The following is a 25,913-nucleotide window of genomic DNA, read 5'->3' as shown; positions in this document are numbered from 1 at the left end:
GACCTCTGACTTGAGTAATGAAAATTCAGCTGCTCAATTCAATTGGGATCCAGGTAAACAAGAGAGAGAAAGGTGAATAGCAAAAGGTAAATTAAATCATGAAGCAAGTGTCAAGTAGAGGGCAAGGTGGAAGGCAGGCCTGGGATGGGGATGATCTTTGATTTGCAATCAGTATTTCTTGCTACCTTTCTGAAGGGATCGAATTAACCGTGGTGACTGGAGGTGGCTGCACGGCAGGGATCTGCAGAATCAACGGCAGGACAAACTCCCATAACTCCCCTGCTAACAAAGGGGCTGTGTCTCCTGGCTGTGGACTTGCCCGTGCGTGTCCTGTCGTCCCCATGACCTGCAAGTCCCGGCCGTCGCGCTGAGGACCACCGTAGCTCAGTTCTGCCAGGGATCGGGTCTCGGCACGGATGACCACAGCCTCTGCAGATGTGAGGACACAGCGATTTTGTTTGCTTACTTCCGGCTTCAACGCCGGCCGATGGGCTTTAGACTGGATGTGGCCGAGTCTTTATTCTTGTGCAGACCGACTTTCCTCTCAAAGCAGTAAGGTCTCCCAACCCCAGAAGCTCTCTCCTCTGCTCAGGTGGAAAGCCTGTCTGCCAGGAAGGCGCACATGTTTGTGTGCAAAGGTCGAAATCCAAGGCCAGTAGCCGCTCGTGGCAGACGTACAGATTCCGTGACCCTGAGCCGGATTCTCGCGCCATTTACCTGTTTACTACTGGCCTCAGGAGTGACATATTTTAGGGACCCTAAAGAGAAACATTGGTTATGCTGTGGATTTAAAACAAAACAGAGAGCCGGCTTAGCCAGGGTCCTCCAAATGCTCCAAGGTGGAGGGCAGGGACCCCCGCTGCCTGCCAGCTTCATTCTGCAATGTCTGCATCCTGGTCCCCTGGAACTGGCAGTCTGGTTGGAGTGAAGACATGGCACATAAAATCACAAAACCGAAAGCTGATGCGAGGCTTTGCCAGGCTGTGTGTCCAGTGGAAAAGATAAACAGGAGCATGGCCCCAGGAGGCGATCGGGGTGCAGAAGGCAAGCCCCAGGGCCCGGGTGCTGGGGTTGGATCCCACTCGGCGACTTATTAGTGGTGACCTGGGCAGGTTAACTGTCCTCTTTGTGCCTCAGTTTCCTCTACTGTGGATGGAGGTGATTAGTAATATCCACAATGAGGGTTAAATTAGTTCTATGTACAAAGCACTTGGAGAAGCGTCCAGCTCACAGTAGGTGCCCTGGCTTCATTGGGCAAGCTGATCGTTCCCTTTTCCTCATCAGCAGGGCTTGTAGGAATTCATGGGAACGAGCAGCCCCATCTGGTTGGGCTCAACCGGGAAGCCTTCCCAGACAAGGAAGGATGTGAGTGGAGCCTAGGGAGATGGTACACTTTTGGTGGGGAAAACAAGGGAAGGCATTCCTGGTGGGGAAAACTGCAAGAACAAAGGCCAGGAGGCCTGTCTGGAGGTGGGGTGGTAGGACCCGGTACTACCGGCTGATCCACTCCGATGGTCCGTTCTTTTCGGGTGAGGACCTGGTCTGGATGGATCCTGAGGATGAGTCACAAAAGCTGGGGGCAGCTTATCATCAAATCCCACTGACTCCTGGGAATGTGAACTGGGTTCATCTGTCAGAGAGAAGCAGCCAGCGCTGGCTGGAGCCCATGGTTTATTCCGGAGAGAAGTGAGAAACTTTGAGAGCAAGACTGAAGCAACAGATGGTTGGTGGAAGGGAAGGAGGATATTATCCGAGTGCCATTGTGGGGATAGAAGGAGAGCTCAATACCAACGGGACTCAAATCAACTTCGGGATATTCTGAGGGCATCATGGAAAGACTTGAAGGCTCAATGGTCTTTCTCACCGAGATGTTTCCTTCTGTCGCCCCTTCCTCCTTGAAGCTGGTTCCCCTCGCTGAGCCATCAGAGGGCCCCATATCAATCCCAGTGTATCTTGAGACCCTCACACTGGATTGAGATGCCTCCTCTTTCTCCCTTTGTAGCAGCCTTCCCTCTGCAGAGAGACGAATGTTTCCGCTTATATGTATGGCCTCCACACAACACGTACAGCCCTCATGGTTTCTGGGCTCCTCCACTAGACGGAGACCTTTTCAATGACAAGAAGGAAGCTGGAACCCCCAGAACGTAGTCCGTGTAGAGTTCGCCCGGCTTCCTGGGGGACCGTGGCCAGGAGTGTTGGGGCCTTGGATTGAACCCTGGAGAATAACAGATCTTGAAAATTAGATCCCAGGATCTAATTTTCAGCTGAAATTACTTAGAGTACCAAATCCAACATGGAATTACCCTGTGGTGGTTGCTTGAGCCCTTGGTTGGTCACAGATATCTGGGAGCCCCAGAAGGTTCCTGTGAATTCCAGAGAGAAGACAGATGCCTTATTGAGCATCCTTGGAGACATTTGGATCTTTGGAAGGTGAGAATCAGGCCTGATGAAAATTCTCCCTGTGACAGCAAACACAGACATTCTGGAGCGGACCATGCAGCGTTTAGGTCCAGACACGAGCATCATTCACGCGCCCTGATCGCCTCTGTAGGTGACAGTTTTCTGCTGACGTAGTGCCCCTCAGGAAGATGAATGTATTCTGGATGAAACGTGTTCTTCACAAACTTTAATGCAGGAAGTTAAAGGTTGACCAGGTCGGTTCAAACCAGGTTTGAGTTGGCTTAAACAAGCAGACTGGACTCCTTGCTCGAGGGCTCAGAACCCCGAGAGCCCTTGTACACACAGTGGAGTGATGACGTGAGGCATTTCTGTCCCTGAATCTCAGGAGTCAGCTGTTTAAGGCATATCCAAGCTTTCGTCAGTCTTGGTTTTTCTTGGGATTAAAAATAAATTAGGTAGTGGATTTTGAGTATATGGTCTCCCACGCCCTGACTAATTTATCTTGAAGGGAGAGAAACTATCCAATAGGAATGGAAATTGACAAAAGGCCTGCATTGAATTCATCAGTTAATCAACAGGGATATATTGGCAAAGTGATTAACTCTACTAGAAGATCATGGCTCTGGCCAATTCTATTTGCAATCCAAGTGAGGTTGGTAGGAAAAGTGTGTCCTCCTGTTTGGCCTAAAAGTTAAACTCATTTCATAGACTGGTGCACAAGGAAGGTGTCTGGGGAGGGGGGAATTTGCATGACTTATTTATTCCTTGAAAAATTGAGCATGTCTTATGCCCAAGACACAGGTTTTGGCACACACACTCCAGACGGACACACACACATACACACACACACACACACACACACATAGACACATAACTCATACAGACCCACACTTATACTCTGCCCTTAAGAAGTTTTACATAGAGGCTTCCTTGATCTTTTGAAGGAATATATAACATCAATTTAAAACAATCTAGTTTTGGGCAAGAAAACGATCTGTCTTTGGCAAAGGCAAGAAGAAAAAGGGTACTAAGCCCATCTATTAACATCTCTCCAGGCTTGTGTTTGGTACTCATTCAAGTTAATAACCATCACTCCTTTCCAAACCCCACCCCGTGATCCTATTGGACTATATAATAGACCTCAATAACTCTAAATGAGCTATTATATTCGGCCATATAATTATATATTTAGGACACATGTATAGTTAAAAAAAGAAATCCACAGAAAAACACTGAAACAAATTGCAGAGCAATTTCAGTGACTGATTATATTTAAGCTGTAGTGTGTCAGCTGTTCTCATTTTTTTTTTCAGAGTTCCCAAATCTGCTAGACAATATTCCAGAGCTATCAAGTGTCAGTCTTTATTTTGGAATCAAAGTCATTTTGGGAATGTGAAAAGCCTGCTTCCCTGATCTTTTCTTTTTGAGACTCATAAGATATAAAAAATAGCACCTCACTTATTTTTCTTGTTCAAGTCTTTTATCTGCATGTCCTAGTCAAACAATAAGAAGAATAAAAATAAAAGCAGTTGTCATTTACTGAGCACTTACTTTTTGCCAGGTACCGTGGTGTGTATTTCATCTCATCTCATCTTAGTCTTCACAACAAACTTACGAGCCATGAGTTGTGTGAAGTCCCCGAAGTATTAACTATCTTGTTTAAGGACGTGTGGCTCATAAATAGTGAGGTCATGATGAAAGCAGTGCTGGTTAGTCCATTCTTATTATTTTGAGCCATAATGACAGCTAATGTATTTTCATTTTGTGAAGTATTTTCGCATATTCACAACAATGCTGAGAGTACAGATTTTGGTGTTATTCCCATTTTACAGATGGGGAACTTGTGGATCAGAGTGACTGTGATTTGCCCAAACACAGCTCAAGTCCCGGAAGGGCTGCTGGGGGCCACACAGCAGATGAACTGGGTCATCTGACTCCAAACCTGGTGCCACTCACAATTCTACACCGAAGAAACAAAATAACTGAACAAAACAAGACAAACACACACACACAATTCCATTTAGGCATCAGGAGAGTCTTTTGCCCTCAAGTATCAGCCAGGCTAGAGAGGGAATCTCTGCGAACATCGGCGCCGTGGAGCCCGCCCACCTGTACACCTGTGAGGGGAGGCAGAGGGGACCCTAATGCAGCGGTCTAGCCACAGCACCACAGGGCATCTGAGGAGCCGGGCAAAGTGTAGGAGCTGGAGCTCACCCTGATTCTTCTCACAGGCCAGGGCATGATGGGGGAGGAACCGGGCAAGCCCAGGAATGCGGAAGAGTGGGGGGGATGGGCTGGAGGTCCGGCGGGGTGCGGTCATGGTGAGAGCGCACGTCGTGCGCCGGGAGAACACTGACGAGGTCCTTTTAATCTTCAGAATGAGCTCAGGGGTACACAGGGTGCATATACAGCCTCTATTCATTCACTTAATACATGATTAGATGTCAGAGCTGCTGGAGCTACATTTTAGGAAATGACTATTCATAATGGAAGTCCTGGCAAGGTTTCCTTATAATCAGCACAAAGGAGTGGAGGGCTCAGCTGCGGCATCCACGCAAAAGGCTCTTAATTTACGAGTGATGTTACATTATGCCGGCTGCCAGATAGTCAGATACGGGAAGTGATACAGTAAGTCACCGGGGATGTGTTAGTTCTTCACTTTTCATTTGACAACCACAGGAAGTGGCCATTAGCCAAGCCATCTGAGGAGAAAGCATCTGATTGCTGTGCTACGTGCACGGTTTCTTGAATAACTCCAAAGGCCCAACAGGAAAGACGGCTGGGCATACGGGTGGGAAGGGTGTGTGAGCACAGAGGACCCGTGTGATTATCCGTGTGTATTGAGGCCCAGCACCGACAGGCATCCGAAGGGCTCCTGGGACTTTTCCAGGTTGGGCCGACCTTACTCAGATTTGTCATAAGCCTTATAAAAATAGTTTGGGGTATTTAGGGGTGGGCGGCAAATGGTGCGTGAGGAACTTATACATATCTAATTCCTTTCTTTGTTCATTTCTAGAGAGAGCAATTCAATACCATGAGATTTCCAATGTGTCATCTTGCGTGGAGGCAGATTGGGGCAGGACTTTGTATCCAGGACTGACTGTTGGGTGCAGAGGGTCGGCTGCTTCTCTCCTTTCTGAAGCCCAGACTGAGACCTGAACTGTGGGCAAACTATCAGAGCTCTCGGGTGATAACCCAAGCCAAAGAGCCTGGGGAGAACAGTGGGGTATGCATGTCTTCCATAAAAGCAGTTCCAAAGATGCTGTCGTATTTTGCTGATGAGACTCCTGAAGATGGTATCAGGTAACTAAAGCCACAGACAGTGGGTCCCTTAAATATGTACTGAGCAGGCGTTTACAGGAATGTTTGCTGGAAGAGTTCCTTCCCTTTCTACCCAAGTGATGTGGATTTGCCCTCCCAGTTAGATCTTTGGCTTGATTCCTTTCTTTTCCAGCATGGCCACCATTGCTCTTTGACTTCCTTGAAATAAATATTTTTATGCTCATCAAACAAGTTTTTTTTTTTAAATTAAGATAAAAATGCTTTGATAGAATGGTTCCCAAACTTTCTTGCACATGGGAATTATTGGGGGATCTTTATAACATTCTGATGCTTGGCTCCCACCCCCAGACATTCTGATTTAATTTGTGTGGGTGTTGACCTGAGAATCAGGATTATTAGAAGCTCCCCAAGGGACTGTGATGGACACCGAAGTCTGGGAACCGCTGCTCTTGTCCTTTTACTCTTCATGACATTCCTCGGCATATCTGCTTAAAAATTCCTTAGCAAATTTTCAGTATTTTCATACATCCTTTTCTCCAACTTGATATTCCTGCATTATCTAGAGCTTGTTTATTAGCATAGTGTAGTAGTCCCACGGGACAGATTATGTTGCTGTAACAAACAATAACATCTAACATCTACAATACAGGTTTATTCCTCACTCAGGCTGCATGTCCAGTGTGGGTCAGCAGGGGGCACTGCTTGTGGTAGACCTTTGGGGATCCAATTGACAAGAGGCTTCCTTTTGGCCTGTGCTTCGCCATCACCTCAATTAGAGGAAGAGAACTTGGCGAAATGCACACTGGCTTTTTTTTTTTTTTTTTGCGGTACGCGGGCCTCTCACTGCTGTGGCCTCGCCCGTTGTGGAGCAAAGGCTCCGGACGCGCAGGCTCAGCGGCCATGGCTCACGGGCCCAGCCGCTCCGCGGCATGTGGGATCCTCCTGGACCGTGGCACGAACCTGCGTTCCCTGCATCGGCAGGCGGACTCTCAACCACTGCGCCACCAGGGAAGCCCAATCTGCAGTTTAAACCACCAGGGGTGAGCTAAATTTGTGCTGGAAACTCCAAGTTTAGCCCTTGGGCTGTCACCTTTGAGAAGTCCATAGAAAGCCCGAGTTAATTTCTGATAACTTTGTGACCTCAGAAATGGAGTCCAGATTCTAAACTATAGAAACAATTAAAATACCTTCTGTCACCATGTGAGCCTCTATAGGGTATCCTGGGTGGCTCTTGACACCTGACCCCCACCTAGATTCTGGGTCAGGTCATGGTGAGCTACTCAGAGTTAATATTGAATATCAAAAATGGAAAATGTCTCTACCAAAACAATACATCTGGCGCTATTATAGTTCAGAGACTTTGAATGCCAGAGCTTTAGAATACTGAGGCTGGGTGGAAACTGGGAAGCAGGGCAGTTAAAGCTGAGCGTCCCCCGTTGAAAGGAAGTGGAGGATTAAGACAATTACCTTATACTTCAGGCAAGAAGAGGAAGTGCTCGTCTTTCTGAGAGCGACCTTCCAGAATCCTATACCATAGCTTTCCCCAGGCCAAAGATCCACAGGGCTATTGCCATCTATTCCCTGACTATAGAGCTTCTTCACCTTGGAGGAAAGTGGTTCTCAGGACTTAATGGCATTAAGATGTGGCCTGGGCTTTTGGCTTGTAGATCTGCAGTGAAAGCCGATGGCCACAACGGTATTAAAAACTAAAGACTGCAGTAAAGCATTTAATTGAAAACAATTGGACCCTGCTGGATGGTAATTACCTTGGCTGCTTGCAAATAATATCCTGCCCCCGATACCATGAAAGGAAAGCTGAAACCCAGTGAACAGGCTCTGCTTGATCTGCCTCTAATAAGGATGGAGCTCCCCAAACTACTTTCTCCAGGGGTCCTCCGGTAAAAAGAGTTAGAAAGGAAGAGGAGACTTTGCCACAGCCGAGAATTGTAAACACAAAGCATTCGTTTCTAAAACAACCTAATGGATCCACGTTTACTCGGAGAAGATTGAAATTCCAGACACATTCAGGAGAAAAAAAGAGAGATGTTTTACATGCTTCTTTCTTTTCTCAGTTAACGATAGACCCTAATGAGGAAGCTGTCTCATTTGAATGATTACCTTTAAGATGTTTGCACATGAGCTGCTACCTCGCCTGAGCAGCTGCAGGCATTGGGAAGCCTAGGCTGCATGGGAATATGCCAGCTTTGCTCTTACAGCTTTACCCTCTCAGAGCTAACATTGGCTCAGATAACATGTAAATCTGGAATATAAATATTCAGGAGGCAGTGATGTAACAATGCTCTGATGGACTCAGCCATGGGGGTTAGAGGCACGAGCAAATTTTGGCCACAGGCTCCTTTCTAAATCTAGATAACAGGTGATCTTAAAAGTGTGACTTGGGGGAAGTGGGGTGGGAAAGGGTCTTAGGAGGCCATGGGTTCAGTGGTTCCCCCAGAAACCACAACCTAAGATTCTGCTCAGTCGCCCTTGCTGGGAGCTGTGCGATTAACATTCTTTAATGGACTCCAGGTTGTTCTGTTGAAAAGCCCTGATCTAGCCCCATCTGCAGCGTGGTCAGCATCAGGGTCTCCATTCCTGGTGGTCGTTCCTGCACACCTGCATCTCCCCTTAGTGTGGAGTACTTAGCTTCACACAGACTTCAGGCCAGTTGGGTTAGAATCACTCCGTCATGGTGGTGACCCTTAGGGCTTCTCACAAACACTGGTCCCTCTAACTTAGGGCCCCAGTAGGATCGGATCTCTGCTCCCTTTGAAATCAGGCATGGCCACATGACTTGCTCCAACCAATGACACGCAAGGGGAAGTGAGGTTTGTCACTTCAGTGACTCTCCTGTCCTCTTTCCTCTTGCTTCTGCAACTGGCCAGGCTCCAGCCCCATCAGCCTGGTTCCCTGAGTGGCCGGGGACCCCAGCTGACCTGTGTGGGCTGAGCATAACCTTGAGGGCCTGTCCTGCCAAAATAAATGCTTAGCAGAGCTGGGTGGGCTCCTGAAGGGGACCCTGACTTCACGGTGAGGCTCTACGGGGCTGAGGATGGAGCAAAATGAAAGAGGTGAGTGCAGATCATTAAACCGTTAAAGACACTGGGGCGAGGTCTGAGCACCTGCTGCCACCTCCGTAAAGCTCCCCTCAGGTGTTTAGTTTGGGACCCTGAACCTGGAGGGACTTCTCATTTCCACCTGTAGACTCTCCTCACCCCCAGTCACTGGAGTCACTTTTCTGGGCAGCAGGACAGTGTGAACGCTTTAGGCAGGTGTGAAAACAAAGCCCGCACAAAACCAGTGAGATGCTATGGCTGTATTCACAGGAAAAAGTTATTTAATCATGGTAAAACATAAAACATCTATTTTAGCTTCAAATATATTGTAATAGTTTATAGAGCAAAAATGAGACATAAAAAACCAAACAAAAGAGGGAGATTGCGTGTGAAAGATTTCTTAAAAAACAAAAAAATCTCTCCACTTTACTATGGCAGCTCTGGCTTGCCTATTTCCTTCTTAGAATATTCTCAGCTGTTTTCAGCAGTTGGGTTGTGTGCCACTCCACTGGATGGACCTTCATTTTGCTACTCATTATGCTTAATCGGGGCACAATTCCTTAGATTCCCCTGTGTGATTTTTTTTTTTTTGGTTTTCAGAGCAGTTAGCTGCTGTTCAGTTCTGGAATGTTCTCTGTTCTAGGGCAACCAGGATATTTTCTCTCTCGGATGCTCTATTGCCTGCAGTGGTCCTGGTGCATGATGCCATTCCCTCCCAAGAGGCTGGAGTGTAGAGGGGCCATAAGAGTCATCAAGCCCCCTCTTCTCCGAAGGGAAAGCTTCTCTTCTGTCAATTTGGTAGATGTCTGGTCTTGGCTCTCTTCAGTGACAGGAGTTTTCTGGGACCTGAGATAACCTATTCCTGTATGGGGACCCAATTTTTAGGAAATCCTTCCTTACACTGAAAACTGTTTCTCCCAGTAGCTCCCACTTCTCTGGCTATGAGTTCTTGGGGAATGAATCTCATCCCTCTTTACGTGACACCTGTTTAAGTGTCTGAGATACTGACCTTTTTCCTCTGTGAGTTATTTTATTCAGGCTACACTTAACCATTTTTTTCATCCATTCTTCATGCAATAGAGCATCTAGCCTTACAAATAATTCATTCACTTTTAGACTTGGCCATGGCCCTTTTAAAGCTATAGCCTTCAGAACTTGAGCCCACATCATTTAGAGTCTCATCAATGTCAAGTAGTGACCTTAAAATGGGTGTTCAGAGCTCCTAATACAGATTAAAATGATTTTCAAACATTTGGGTCATACTCCCTTTCCTTTCATTTTTTTCATTTCATTTCTTCTCATATCTTTATTTTCTCCACGTTTCCTTCCCTTCATGTCTTCCCTTCCCTTCCTCTTCTTCTGTTCCCATGTTTTGGCCACACGAGCTGGTTTTGGGGTCTGGGGTATGTCCCTGTAGCTGCTGAAGGGATGTCCTGACCAGATGCCGGAGGTGGAGATCAGGCTCCACTGGGAATCTCCAGCTGCAGAAATTCTGGAGGCAAAGAAAGCACAGGGTCACCAGCAGATGTATCTGCAGGGAAACAATGCTTTCCTCACCTGTGCTAAAGCAGGGACAAGGAAGGGTAATAGGGTCCCCGCAACTATGTGAGCCTAGGAGCACAGACCACTTACCGAGATTGAAGACATGGTCTTTCTGCAGCCTTAAGCAGTGTCCTCTTTGGGACCAAAAGGAACTCGTGCTTTGAATACCATTTTTGAATCATTGCCTTAGTCTTATTCAGCACTAAAAATTTCAATTTTGGTGACAGTGCCAGAATATGTGAATAAAGGACTATAAATATTCTCCTGATACTGGATTTTGTTTGAGAAAGATGTAATGGGAAAGCAAGTTAGCTTCAAACATCCCATAATTTTTCATGGGCAGTTAAGATAACTACTTGCTGTTGGTTTTATGCTATATAATTGTACAGTGTAATTGCTTCTTGCGGTCCCTTAGTATCTGTTCTGTAGCATTCTATTTTATAGGTATTTTTAAGGTGTATGTTTTATCGATTTGGCCTATACACAGCAATAAGCTGCTGTTGGCTTGATTAGATACTAGAGTGAAGCTGAAACGTTTAGTGCATTGATTCTTCATCTATAAAGCTGTTTACTTGCAGTTCTGCATCTATTCATTACGATGGTGTAAGTAATGTGAACATTCAAAAGAATATTGGGTTTGTGTGTACTCCTAGTGACAAATTAAAAATTCCATGGTTGACTCTTTCAGGATACTGCCCAGATAATCTAGGTCAGTGGTAGAAAACATAAAGCTGTGCCCAGTGGATCACCTTCTAGGCAGGGACTGTGTGTTTATACCCTTATCAGGCCTAGAAAAGTGCTTGATTAATGTTGATTGATTGAGTGATTCCAAGGGGGATTATTGTTGAAAATTCCAGAAACGAACACAGCCAAATGATGCATTTCCTCCCAGTTTATTTTCCTTGAGCAAGGATGGGGTGATTCTGGTTGGCTCTCTGAGAAAAAGCATGGCGTAGTGTAAGACGTGATTATGGGCCTTCTCACTCGTTCCTTGAAAGGGAGTTCCTATAGTTCTTTTTTTGGCCTTCTTTAGTGTTTTATTGATGATATTCTCATGGCTGCTACCATTTATATATGTAAATATTGTCTGTCTTTGAATATTATTTTATTTTAACGAATCACTATTCCTTTTTTTCCCTCCATTTTGCTTCCATTGGTGACCAATGGTAGTCTGTAGGTTAGCAGACGGAAGCTAATTTTGGTGATGAATGGCAAGGGGCGACCTTTAGGATGGAGTGGAGGCTTGTTCTTGGAAATGGCATTAACATTTCAGAGTAACTGGGGGTTACATTAGTGCGTTGATTCTTAAATTTTTGAAATGTTCTCGTTTTCTTTTTCCACATTTTGACTGGGTGAGTAAAAATCAGAGTGAAGAGGGAAAGGTGGTTTGTGATTAAAGACAGGAAAGAGGGATCGAGGCATGGTGTGGGAGAGTAGATCTAGCCTCTCTGGGTCTCTGCAAGCTTACAGATGGATGTATGCCTGTAAATGGCTGGAGGACCCTGATTTAGTTTATCACTGTTAGAGGCAGTTGACTGAAGAAGCCAGGAAACATTATTCACAGCTCTCTATAAAGTGAATAATTTACTCCCTTCCCTCTGATAGAATGAAATCTGTAAAGCCTTTGGGACTCTTTGGATAAAGTGCTCTACAAACATGTCAGATGAGTTTTGGTTTTATTACAGAGGAGCCTGGTTAGGATGGAAAATGGGAGTTAAGTTAAACGTAAGGATTTATTGCCTGAGGGAGCCTCTTTGAACGTAATTGCTTTAAGAAACAAATATGTGATAAAGGAGTTAAAATCATCTGCATATTATACATTTTATTTGATACAGTTACATTTGAATGCAGGTGCAAGTCATTTTTTTGGTAAATAATTAATATTGTATCTGTAGCCTTGCAAAAATCTCATGTTGTCACTTGAATGCAGTGATATTCACTCATGATCTCCAGCTAAGCCTCTATTACTGGGCCTTACAGGTGAACACTGCAAGCACCTGGCAGCCGTCACCAAGTTCTACTGGAAACCGGGAAGGTGGTGGAGTGCGTGTGTGCCTGTGTGCATGCATGCACGTGTGTGTGTGTGTGTGTGTGTGATTGACTGCTACAAGGGGAGGGAGAAGGAAGGACTGTGGTAGAGAGGAAGTGGTTAGAGGAGAGAGAGAGCTGGGATTCTACAGAGGAATTTGGTCTCCAAATTCTCCATTTCCTCCTTAAAAAAGAGTATGCCTATTTTTATAGGCCACAGTGAGACATATTGAAATGTAGATTGTATCATTGAATGGGATGGGAATGGGATGTTGAACTAACAGAACATTTTGTACTCCTTGGTGAATGGCTCATTATGTTAATATCATTTAAAATGGAAGTGGTCTTCAACTGCAGGAAATGAGAAAAGTAATAACAGGAGATGTCTTTGAATGAGTTTAGCACTGTGGCCTGGCAGCGTAATTCCCCTCCCTCCCCCCTTTCTTTCTTCCTTCCTTTCTTTCTTTCTCTCTCTCTCTTTCTTTCTTTCTTTCTTTTCTTTCCTTCTTTTCTTTCCTTCTTTCTTTCCTTTCTTTCTTTCTTTCTTTCCTTCTTTCTTTCTTCCTTCCTTCCTTCCTTCCTTCCTCTCCCTCTCTTTCTTTCTTTCTTTCCTTCTTTTCCCTAACAATGGATTAGTTAATGTAATCAATCAGATTATATTCTTAGAGGACACCAGATCAGAGTCCATAACTAAGTGTCACTCTGGGCAAGTGAAGGAAACATTCTGACCCATAGACCAGGGCACTTAGGTACTTAAATAGGCTAGAGAACTTTATCTTCTAGCTTTCTTCTTCTCTCAGCTTATTTGTTATTAAAGCAGCTTTGGCTCTACTACTATACATTATATATTACATAATACATATAATTATATATTTATTATATATATTATTTATTTACATATAATTATATATGATTTTTATGTGTAACTTTATGTACGACATATATTATAATCTATTATTTATGTATTTTCTATTACAACCATAAGACTGGGTATAAAATGTAACAGCAGCTTCGAGCCACTCATCCTCCTGGCAGCTGACCGCTCTGACCCCTTGCCGCCTCCCTAGGGTAATGGAACACTCAGACAAAATATAAACATGCCACTTTCATTTGAAGCAATAACTATTATCAAGCAATTTATTTTATTTACTAATAATGCATGTAAAGTGGAACAGCACCTACGTGATTAGTTATTTTTGGAAAATACCTTGAAGGTGTCTTCCTGCCATAACCTCTCCATGTTGCTGTCTCACGGGACAGCCAGGCTCCGGAACCGTTGATCTGGTTCTGATGGCAAGGGTCACTCATACTGCTACACAAGATAATATGTGTAACTGCCCATTCTTTAAGCCCAAGAACAGATTCCACCCCTTAAGATTCAAATTCAGTTCAATTGATTGAGGATTACTGGGTAAATGGCCATCTGCCTGAGCTTCTGAATCCCAGACAACTAACTTCAGAAATCCTTCAGGTGCTCAGTGGGTGACTACTCCAGGGTGCCTGCCGGTTTAGCAGCTTTGCACCGTAGCTTTGCTTGAACACTGGGAAGAAACCTTGTGGTTTGTCCTGACATGCTCACGACCAGTTTGCTGTTGAAGCAGGTTTCCCCTTATCCTTGATGATTTTTAGAAGAGAAAGGCTGTGAGTCTTTGCTTGGGTAGTTGGTTTGAAACAGATCATTATTCTTTTCACTAAACACAGAGCAGGTCAGAATGGTTTCCTGAAACATCTGGTTTGGGCATTGGCCTCAGGCTCCAACATTCATGCTCATAATAAAATGAGGCTTAATAACCACCTCTGCAGTTGCGCTAGAGGAAGGTTTTAGCAGAAAACCATTGAGTAATGTAGCAAAATGGTTGACGAATAAGTTGACGAACAAAAGACCGGCTTGACTCTGCTCCTGTGCAGCTGATGGGAAAAGGGGGTCATGGTTGTGGTATCCTTGTGAACAAGGACTATTCATTTTTGCACACCAGCACTCTGCACAGTAGTAGTATGCTGTGGGCAGGAGGAAAATGTTTTGTGAATGAATTACTAAAAAGGTCAGAAGATGAAACAACAATAAGTAATATTCTGTGAGCGACTGACTGCTCATTTCCACGCTGAAATACATTAGCCATAGACCCAGTGTGGGAAATGTACAAAGGCTTCTTTGCTATTTTGCCACACTAAGGGTGTGGTGGGCAGAATTCGAAGATGAACGCAATGACACACACCCTTGTATAATTCCCTACTCTTGATGGAATTTAACTTGTTTTTTTTTTTAAAATAAATATACTTATTTACTCATGGCTGCAATGGGTCTTCGTCGCTGTGCATGGTCTTTCTCTAGTTGCAGTGGGCGGGGGCTACTCTTCATTGCGGTGCATGGGCTTCTTATTGCGGTGGCTTCTCTTATTGCAGAGCATGGGCTCTAGGCACACGGGCTTCAGTAGTTGTAGCATGTGGGCTCAGTAGTTGTGGCTTGCAGGCTCTAGAGTGCAGGCTCAGTAGTTGTGGTGCACAGGCTTAGTTGCTCTGTGGCATGTGGGATCTTCCTGGACCAGGGCTCAAACCCGTGTCCCCTGCATTGGCAGGCGGATTCTTAACCATTGCGCCACGAGGGAAGTCCCTAACTTGTTTTTAACCAAAAAAATTGGCAAAGGTGAAGGGATTTTGCAGATGTAGTTAAGGTCCCTAATCAGTCTACTTTAAATTGATCAGAAGAGAGATTATTCTGTGTGGGCCTGACCTCATCAGGTGAGCCTTTTAAAAGAAATTCTAGAGGTCAGAGACAATGTCTCCTGCTGGCCACAAAGAAGCAAGCTACCATGAGTTCTGTGGCTGCAATGAAATGGATTCTGCCAACAACCATGTGAACTTGGCAAAGAACCCAAGGTTCAGATGAGTCTCCAGCCCTGGCCAACACTTTGATTCCTGCCTTGTAAGATCCTGAGCAGAGAATGCAGCTAAGCTGTGCCTGGACTCCTGCACAGGAACTGTGAGATATTAATGTATGTTGTCTTAAGCCACTAAATTTGTTGTAATCTGTATACAGCAATAGAAAACTAATACAAAGGGTGAGTGCACATATATATGTTTTGTGCTATGTTGTATTTCGGTGCTATATATCTGGGGTGTGATATGTTTATTATTACCTGCAATCAGTATTTCCTTTCATGTTAATTAGAATCCTGTATGTAGGATCTGGGACCAAATGAAGACTTTGGGAAGAGATTTGCTTTCCTTTTCTTACGTTATACAAACTCCCTGGCAACTTCATTGACGTCTTCAGACTTCAGTGGGTAAATGAGCACATACAGCAGACTTGAAAGAGTTTAACAAAACTTCTATCACCTTTCTAAAACAATGTCACCTGCCCATCGAATGTTTATAATCCTTCATACACGTCATCTGTATTTTCAGTATTATTCCAGCTGATGATAGGATCATTCTTATGCCAAAGGGCACCTAGTTTTACTTGATGGCAAAATGGAATTTAAACAAATTGTTCTCTCTTGATTCTTGTGAAGTTTGGGTAAATTTCTAATTTTAGGCATTTTCAGGGTCTGTGTGCGAGAAGTGATCACAGCTCGATGGAAACAAGTGGTGACGGAGGTGTTAGGCGGGGGACTTGTGTGTCGATTGGCCCTTTCAACCCTCCCCCACTCCTTTAGAGAGACAAACTAGTTTTCACTAATTAGATGCACGGGTGCGAAATTTGGAAGGCGTTAGTGAAGCAGAGGCAATTTTCCTGCCCCCTTTTGGGTGTTTGGGTGTTTTTGTGTATAGTGCTCCAGTGTCCATGCCCAAGTCCTGGACTACAGGAGGCCACTGTGTTTGTGGCCGTGACATCAGCTATGGGAGAGTGTTCTTAAACTTGCTGCTCCAGTGGTGGCTTCAGAGGAAGTAGCTCCCCTTGGGGTAGTTCTAAGTTGTTATTGGAGTCATACTCACAAGTTCAACCTGGAAAGGCTCTATCAGACCCTCTGGCAATATTTAGGCCCTAATTCCATGTACTAAAACCTTAACAGGTTAAAACACCTTGAGTGAATTCCACTGAACCTTGATGCGTATGCCTGGGTTTGCCTGAGTACTGAATACATTTTTTAGTGTATGCATTTTTTTTTTGAACAATCTTGCAAGAGAATTATCTGTGCTTTAAGCTCTTGGGAAAGACCAGGTTTGGTTTTTTTAAATCCCTTTGTTTTGAGTATCTTCATTTTGTTCATTAATTTCAACTCTTACTTTCACTGTTTCTTCCCACCTACATTTTAAAAAGCTTTATTCTGTTGTTCTTTATATAATTACTTAAGTTGTATATTTAGTTTATTAACTTTCAGCCTTTTAAAGAATTTTCCTCCTAAAATAAGCATTTAAGCCTATAAATTTCTCTTTAAGTAGTATATGGCTGCAACACATGAGGTTTTTTTTTTGTTTTTTGGTACGTGGGCCTCTCACTGTTATGGCCTCTCCCGTTGCGGAGCACAGGCTCCAGACGCGCAGGCCCAGCGGCCATGGCTCACGGGCCCAGCCGCTCCGCGGCATGTGGGATCTTCCCAGACCGGGGCACGAACCCGTGTCCCCTGCATCGGCAGGCGGACTCTCAACCACTGCGTCACCGGGGAAGTCCCAACACATGAGTTTTGATAGGTAATATATTTATGATTGTTTAGTTCAGAGTATTTGTATTTTCAGTTATGGTTTCTTCTTTAAATTAAGGCTATTTAAAAGGTGTTTTTAACTTTACACATGTATAGAGGATTAAAAAAATCTTTTTATTATTGATTTCTAAATTATTTGCACTGGGGCTAAAGAATGTGGTTTGTATATTAACAGTTTTTAGAGATGTGTTGAAGCTTAGTTTATGGCCCAGAATATGGTCAGTTTTTATAAATGTTCCATGTGTGCTTGAAACAAATTCTGCAATTTTAGGGAACAAGTCAGGATAGTTAATTGTGTTGTTCAAATGTTCTATATTCTTTTCTGATTAAAAAAAAATTGCTTGGTCTATCAATTATTTAGCAAAGAATGTTAAAAATACTCCTCTATATCAGTTTCTTTTGAAGTCTTGCCATTTAAAAATATATGTTATATTAATAGGTGCATATAGGTTTAAGATTATTCTATCCTCCTGATGGAATTGATAATAAAATTGATAATTTTATTATGGTCTATGATCCCATTTGTCTCTACGGATGTTTATTGCTTTACTATTTTTCCTATTATTAATGCCAACTCTCTTGTGGTTAGTATTTTTTATGTATATCTTTTAATTTTCAGATCTTCTGAGTCTTTATGTCCTCAGTGTGTCTCCAGTGTAATATATGTGTGTGTATATATATATATATATATATATATGTAATTTTTAAAAAAGATCCTGTCTGACAATTTGTGCCTTTTAACTGATGAGTTTAATCCACTTCCATTTATTGTGCTTATTGATATATTTTATTTATTTCTAATACCTTATTTTTGTGCTTTCTCTTTGTTCTACTTTTTCTTATACTTTTCTTTTTTCTTGCCTGCTTTTGGATTGACTGGGATTTTCCTCCTGTTTCTTCCTTATTATAATTTTTCCATCTGCTTCCTAGAAGTAGTGTATTATTTTACAATGGTTTCCCTAAAAAGTTAAAATACAAAGTTAACAAAATCCAAGGTCAATTAATATATTTACTTTCTAAAGAATACAAAAACCTTAGGATGACTTAGTTTTAATTATGCCCCTCCTAATTAATATACTATTGTTCTTAGTATTTTAGAATTTATATTCCTACTCAAAATTTGTGTTTTATGTTTATCATTAATTTGGAAAAATTCTCAGCCATTATCTCTTCAAATATTTCTTCTTCACCCTTGCATTATCTCCTTCAGAAACTTCAATTAGATTTATGGTAGACTCTATGATCATATCTCTCAATTCCTCATTAATATTTCCTTTTCTCTCTTTATATCTCTGTGATTCATTCTGTGATATTTCTTCAAATATATATTCCAGTTAACTAATTCTCTCCTCAGAGATGTCTAATCTTCTGTTTTAACCTATCCTTTGCATTTCTAACTTCATTATGTTATTTTATTTTTAAGGTTTTCCAATTTTAGAAGATTTATTTGGTTCTTTTCCAAATTTTAATTTTTTTAAGAGTCTTACATCATGAGTTTGATATCTTCTCTAATTTCTTCAAACATAGTAGACATGTGTACTTTATATATTCTATTTGGTAATTCTAAATTTTATTTCTTTGTGGGTTTGCTGTTTTGTGGGTTTGTTTTTGATATCTATTGCTTCTGTCGATTCTTTTTCATGGTGGCTTGTATCCTTGAACATATTACCTGATTTTGCATTGTGAAATATATTAATTGGAAATTTATTCCTAAACATAATTCTTTGAGGTCTAGGCTTAAGGTTTTTGCCCTGTTCCTGTGGACACAAACACCTGGGATTATGGGAGCTACATAGGTAGTGTGATTCTGGATCCAAATGCAGTGAGAGCCAGAATGTGGTTAAGAATCCTCAGGGTGGAATTTTCCCTCCTCCATTTAGCACCAGTGTTGAAGCAGTCTTTTCATACTGTCTCCTTGTAGGTGTTTTTTTCTGGGGGGCTGGTGTTCATTATGTGGTAGTCTCACTCTGATTTAATGCCTTACTAGATCCTAGACTTGCCCTTATTTTCCCTGCACAGCCCCCAGAGATTAACAGAGTGCTGTATCTTCCAGCCTTAGTCTTTGCTTACCAATGTCTATTTAGGATTTGTCATTACTTTTGACATGTGATAGTTTAGTTTAAATTCCTACCAAGCTGGCTGTAAAAAAGATTTCAAAATGAATATTACATATATATATATCAGTTTTAATAGTTCTGTATTTGGATGCTTTTGATTATAAGCCGTTATTTATCTTAATGAAAATGGAAGGTACTAGAGAGTTACTGGCTTACCTGATCCAGATACTTAGACTGTAAATTCCTGAGAGCTTTTCTGTTGTAGGTCCTCATGACGAAAATAAAAAGAAACTTGTGCGAGAGCATCTTGACAGGAGGACTCTATCCTCTGTCCTTATTAATTTGGTTTCCTCAGTTTCAAGTCTGCTTAGAGAAAATAAAAGTCAACATAACATAAAAATAGTTGCTAATCAATGGAAGAATGGCCAGTCCACATGGAAACTACCTTCCTTATTTTATCAAGGTTTTTATTACATCAGAGTTTGTTCTGCATATGAAATGTTTGCAAAATGAAATTGGGGGGTCTTGTAATAGAGGAAGGATTATATAAAGTTGATGAAAGTGATGTTGGGTAGCTGTTCCAATCTTGTGATAGCCCTTGAAAAGTGAGCATCTGATAGAGCCATTTCAGCTAACAAGTGAAGAGTAGATAATTGACAAGGACAGCAACATGTACCTGTTTTTTTTTTTTTTTTTTTTTGGCGGTACGCGGGCCTCTCACTGTTGTGGCGTCTCCTGTTGCAGAGCACAGGCTCCAGACGCGCAGGCTCAGCGGCCATGGCTCACGGGCCCAGCCGCTCCGCGGCATGTGGGATCTTCCCGGACTGGGGCACGAACCCTTGTCCCCTGCATGGGCAGGTGGACTCTCAACCACTGCGCCACCAGGGAAGCTCACTATGTACCTGTTTTAAAAGATTGTGAGGGACACTTAGAAGCAGAGATGAAGGGCTCTGACTTTTGCAAAATCGAGCCTCTTTTGATTGCACCAAGGAAGTTGAATATAACATGTAGGATGTCATGTTGTGACGTCTCCCCCCATCAGTACTTGATGTGTTGGTTGTTTAATAATAACCTGAAATGATTTGTTTTTATGGTTTTCAGTTTAAGATAAACCCCAGTCTACTGGTTTTTATCACTATGAAATACTGGTTTCTGTTTTATGTGAATTAACTGTGCCAGCTTTTCTTCCTGTACCAACTTAATGATAACAAGGCCTCCTGGGTAACAAATCACACATAGCACAAGTCTGGTGTAAACTCCAAAATCCTTTATTCCAAGGAACTGGTGAAAGCCCATAGCCAGGCTGGGCAACAGTACATGCCCCGCTGGTCCGGATTCCTCTTCCTTTCCTTGTGTGGTCCAGATTAAGGTGACCCTTTTCTCTGTGTTCCATGAAGATCTGCACTTGGAGGGCCACTTTTTTGTCCAAGGACCTTCATGACCTTTTAGGGAAAAATCAGAGTCTGCATTGATAAGTATTCAAAATTTATTCAGAGTATTAAACATGTCTTGGTGGCATTCTTAAGGTTGTTCCTCTAAATATGGGCTGTAAATTGTCCCGCTACTTCCTTTTAGCCCTGGGAATGTCTTTTACTCTGCATGGGGCTGTAGATCTAATGCAACACATAGTCAGTGTCTGCTTGTTTTTCGTATCTTGTTGCCTTGCTGGGGTAATGGAGAACACCTTCTCTGATTCACAGGTTGATGGGAAGAATAACTGCTAGCTGGGATTCAAGCTGAGAACAGACTTTCCAAATTGGGCCGAGATCCACCCAATGTCTTGACCCTTCCCGAGCATGTAGTGGAAAAGCTATAGGACCCTTTGGATGCCTCTATTACTCTCCTAATGACCAATATGACAGGCGATGTAATGGTTAATAGCATAGATTCAGGGGCCGGAGAGCCTGCATCTGAACCCCAGTTCCACCTCTCCTGGGGGCATGGCTTGGAGAAGTGAGTCACCCTCCCAGTGCTTTTGTTACCTCATTTGCAAAAAGAGCATTATTGCTTCATTATGGTTCCTACCTAAGGTTTGTTATGAGGACAAAAATGAGTTATTATTTGGGATGTGCTAAGTAAATGTCAACTAAGTTTTTGTTACAATAAATTGGACAGATGCCATCATACTGAAAATGAATGAATTCTGAGATTTTAGGCCTAAAGTGACACAGAACAGCTAAGAGGAGCATGTGCATGTGTGTGTGGTTAAAGATGATCCTGAGTTAAGGTGCACTCAGCACCGTTAAACCTTCTTCAAATGTCAGTACCCAATATGGGTGCATGGAAAGTGAGCGAATATTTGCTGGGATTGAGGATTCTACATTATTCATGAAGGCTTTGTGAACTTGAATCCTTTAACTCCATCACATCTCTAGTACAAAAGGCAAAACCAATGTTTTCTGGTTATAGATTCTGTAAAATAAAATCCTTCAGCTGTGCCAGACTGGTGAGGCTATTTTTTTTTTTTTTAAAGAAAAGGTGTCAGCTTCTGCTTATTGCTTCAGTGAAAGCCTAGCACTGGAGAAACACCAGGAGAAACCTAACTCCATGAAAGAAAAAAGTCGTGAACAAAGGTGTTTTAATCTCTGGATGTGGTATTAAGCTCATGAGACTGTGCCTTGGGGTTTCTATACAAAGACAAAGATGCCCATGCAGCCCCTGCTACTGTCCCCTCCCCTTTGTTCTGTTCTCCACCTCTCCAGTCCTGCCCATTCTTTAAGCCCAAGAACAGATTCCACCCCTTACCAGGGCATCTCCCCAGACTGACCCAAGGGGAAGTGATCGCTCTCCACTTGAACTTTCCAAGTACCATTTTCTAGTCCCTTCTTTTGACATGCAGATGCACTGTTGGCTACCGTCTGCCTGTCTCATTTTCAGCTAGAATGTAATTTCAACAAGGATGGAATTTCATTTACACTTCTTTAAATCCACACACTGCCAAGCACGACAGATGCTAAATAAATAGCCACCAAAGGACTGGATCCTTGGACCTTCAATTCTAATCCTGGCTCTGCAGCCAGCTTGCAGCCAACTTGCTAAAGTAGCTTTTGGCATCTTAGCCACATGGACTGTCACACAGATATGCCTTAAATAATAGTAGTAAATATCATAACAATAGATAGCACTTACTGAGTTCTTATTAATTTCAATATTGTTCTAAGCACTTCACATGTGTTAAATAATTTAATCCTTATAATACCTCTGTAAGGCATGTCATCATCATTTTATAGGTGGGGAAACTGAGGCACTGAGCAGCTGAGTAGCTTGCTTGAGGACACGGCACTAGCAGTAAGAGACAGATCCAGGGTTTAGTCCCAGGCGGTCTGTGCCTCAATCTCAAAATCACACGAGCAGTAATAACCCCACGTGGTGCTGTGTTGACTTGCTGAGGCTGTAGTCCCAGTTATTCAATCAAACACTAGTCTGGGTGTGGCTGTGAAGGGATTTGGAAGGAGTTATTAAAGTCCTTGCTCAGTTGACTTTAAGTGGGGAAGATGATCTTGGGGAATCTGTGTGAGCCCGACTCAATCAGCTAATTTCAAAACAGGGCTGGGCTTCCCAGGTGGCGCAGTGGTTGGGAGTCCGCCTGCCGATGCAGGGGACGCGGGTTCGTGCCCTGGTCCGGGAAGATCCCACATGCCGCGGAGCGGCTGGGCCCGTGAGCCATGGCCGCTGAGCCTGCGCGTCCGGAGCCTGTGCTGCGCAAAGGGAGAGGCCACAGCAGAGAGGCCCGCGTACCGCAAAAAAAAAAAAAAAAAAAAAAAAAACAGAGCTGAGGCTTCCCAGGAGAGAGAAGAGATTCTGCCTACCTGTGCCGTGGGGCTCCATCCCGCTGTGATTTCTCTTCCTTGCCATCAGCCCCTTCATGCATGTGTCTTGTACTGTTTCTGCTCCCCTGGCTGGACTCTGACCGAGACACACCAGGACGCCTACTTTGTGCTCCAGTTTACTGTCCTGGGCTCCCCTGCCTGGACTCTCTGCTCCCTTAGATGCTGTTCGCCATGGCTGCTGGTGAAAAATCCTCCCTCCCTCCAAGGTCTGGCTCCGATGCCACACCGGACAGAATGAGCGCCTCCTCTCCTGGGCTCCAGCCCACGATTTCCAGCACTTAGAACACTCTTTTTTGTGTTCTAGGCAATTCCATCCTCTCCCCGCAGTGGACACGGAGCTGTTTGAGGATAGCGGCCAGGGTCACGTCCATCATCAGTGGAGAACAATGCTAGCCTAAGCGTATCCATTTGTGGATACAAAGAATTAACATTTTCTTGGGCCAGGTTGAAAGGGATTGCCTCCCTGCTTTGGTGGTCAGGACATTTGCTTTCCTTACTGGGGTGTTGATAAGTGCTTTTAAACCTAGGAGACAACACAGCTAGAAACATTAGGATTACAGTAACTAACTGGTGATACTCATACTAATGACTAACTTAAAAAATATTTCCCCTTTAAATGCAATGCTTAAATCTTTTCCTCCTAAATTAAAATATGCTGCATATCCACAAAATTCAGAAAGAATGAGTGAGTGTGTGTGTGTGTGTGTGTGTGTGTGTGTGTGTGACCTGGGCACAATCACTCATTAGTAACTCACACTTGCATGTGTACATGTCCACAATAACCAGGGATTAATGTGAATTTGTAGGAATAACTGGATCAGAGGAATATTTCTTCATATCATCCAGGCCTCAAATTAACTGAAATATCATCAGGGCAATGTTCTGACTCCCTCTCTCTGTTCTGTCCTTTTCCCCTTTTGTCAAACAGGCAAAAACGACCTCCAGGAAATGACTGGGGTAAAATTCAGAGCATGTTTACGTGCAGCCAAGTTTGGTCATTCTGTTCTGGGAAGTAGCAGGGGCAGCATGAGGGTGTTCAGAAGACAGGAGCCCAGGTGGGTGGGCAGGAGAGGCAGAGTGTTGAGAGCAGCTCTGCTTTGATCACGTTCCAAGGCAGGGCTGCCTGGCGCTGTGTGCTGGGCTCAGGGTGTCGGAAGGAGGTTGGGTCTCCGAGTCTGTACACATGGCTGCTTTGTTGGGGTCTTTGCTGTGAATGTGAGTGAGTTTAGCCTCCAGCGTGGAAGCAGAGGAGGACAGATCTGGACATGGCACAATGTCTGATGTTTACTGCAACATGTGCGTTCAACGTGGGGATGCCTTGTGTGGTCCTTCCGGAGATCATGGTCTTTGCAGGAAGTGCTCCCATGGGAGGACTTCCAAACAAACTAGTTGGAGTTTGATGGAGAAGGTGGTATTGGTGAAATTCGATTTTAGGTTGAATTTAGTGGTTTTCTTAAAGTACAAGAAATCAAATACCATCTCTCTTTTTTTTGTTTACCCTGCACATAGGTATTTCATGTAGGGTTGTGTGTGCATGTGTGTAAGTTGAACAGCCAAAGATGGGATTTTTGAGTTCAATTCTTGTCATTTCTAAGGCCTAATTCATTTCCATCTTTCCTAAGGATAACCTGTGCCTATTAAAAATCACTGGAGAAAGAAGTGATCTTCCTTAATAACATCCTCATAATGTTCTAAAAGCAGAGGAGACCTCAAAGAAAGGAACTGATAAATAGGCTCTCTCCACACTTCTGGGCTCACTCTTAAAATTTTCTATTCAAACAATTTTAATTTTAATTTTTTTGGCCACAATGCATGGCATGTGGAATCTTAATTCCCTGACCAGGGATCAAACCTATGCCCCCTACAGTGGAAGAGTGGAGTACTAACCAGTGGACCACCAGGGAAATCCCTATTCAAACCCTTCCATACAAAAATGCTTCCGTTTGTTTTGAGGGCCGACAGTATTTTAGAGATGGATCAAGCGTGTGTTCTTAAGGGCAGCACTTTGAGAAAGAAAGCTACTTATTTTCCTTTTTGAAATTGGTGGTGCAGGGTTGGGGGGGTGAAGAAAGCTGGAGGAGCCCCGTGGGCTTCTCTCTTTGCGGTAGAACATTCCCCAGGTTGTAGGTGGGGAAACTGAGACCTCAGGAGCTTAAGAGGCCCATCCCACGTGCCCATCCCCTCCTGGGTGAGGCAGACCAGCCCTGATGAATGAATCAAAGACCTGGTTTTCTTCCTGTGGTAACAGGTTTGTTTTGTTTTTTTGAGTTCTCACATCCAAGCCTTAAAAAAGTCTGTTGTGGTTTCTGGATGGGAACGCGGTGCAGGACCTGGGAAATGTGTTCCTGGCGGCAGTTGTGAAGAGGAAACAGATTGTACACCTTTTTTCTTCCATTGTTCTAGGGTAGGACACGACTGCCCCCAGACAGGGTTGTTAGGAAAGAAAGTTCACAGCAACTCATGAAGCACTGAGGAAACTCTAGATGAACGGCCCTCGGGAAGTGCAACGCATCAGAATGGAGCAAACCGAAATAATCGAGATAGTTCTGAGTTCATAAAGAGGGTTAATCGGGTGTCCCCTCAGACAGTGGAATTTCAAACAGGAAGACCTTCAGTGCATCCAGAGACGGTTTCTCAAGGATGTCTGAGGTGTCGTCTAAAGGGAGCAGTGAGAAAAGAGTGTTTCCTTAGCAAGTCGTGGAAGAGCTCAGGTGGGGCCACTCCCTGCTCTGTGCTGCTGGGGGCACACATGCGCAGCCTCTCGCTCCCTCATTGTGTCTTGCAGGTGTTTGGCTGTCCTTCGTAGCCTGACACGCAGCAGGCATTTAATAAATATTATCATCGTCTCTCATGAGAACTGGAGGCCCATCCACGTGAGAGTCACACACCTGATCACTGGGGTGAGCGTTCTGTTCTGGACAGCGGCTGTTTTCATATTTAGGTGATTCTGCGGAGAAAACATTAAATTGCTCAGAAACCTTGAAGGATTTCACTGGAAGTAAAATAACAGTTGAACCTGGTGTTATCTGTCCTTTAAAATGAAAAGCTATATTCAATTCCATAAAATGTCAATCA

Source organism: Orcinus orca, chromosome 12 (genome assembly GCF_937001465.1).
Source record: "Orcinus orca chromosome 12, mOrcOrc1.1, whole genome shotgun sequence".
Taxonomy (NCBI): Eukaryota; Metazoa; Chordata; class Mammalia; order Artiodactyla; family Delphinidae; genus Orcinus; species Orcinus orca.
This window is presented reverse-complemented; position numbering follows the sequence as displayed.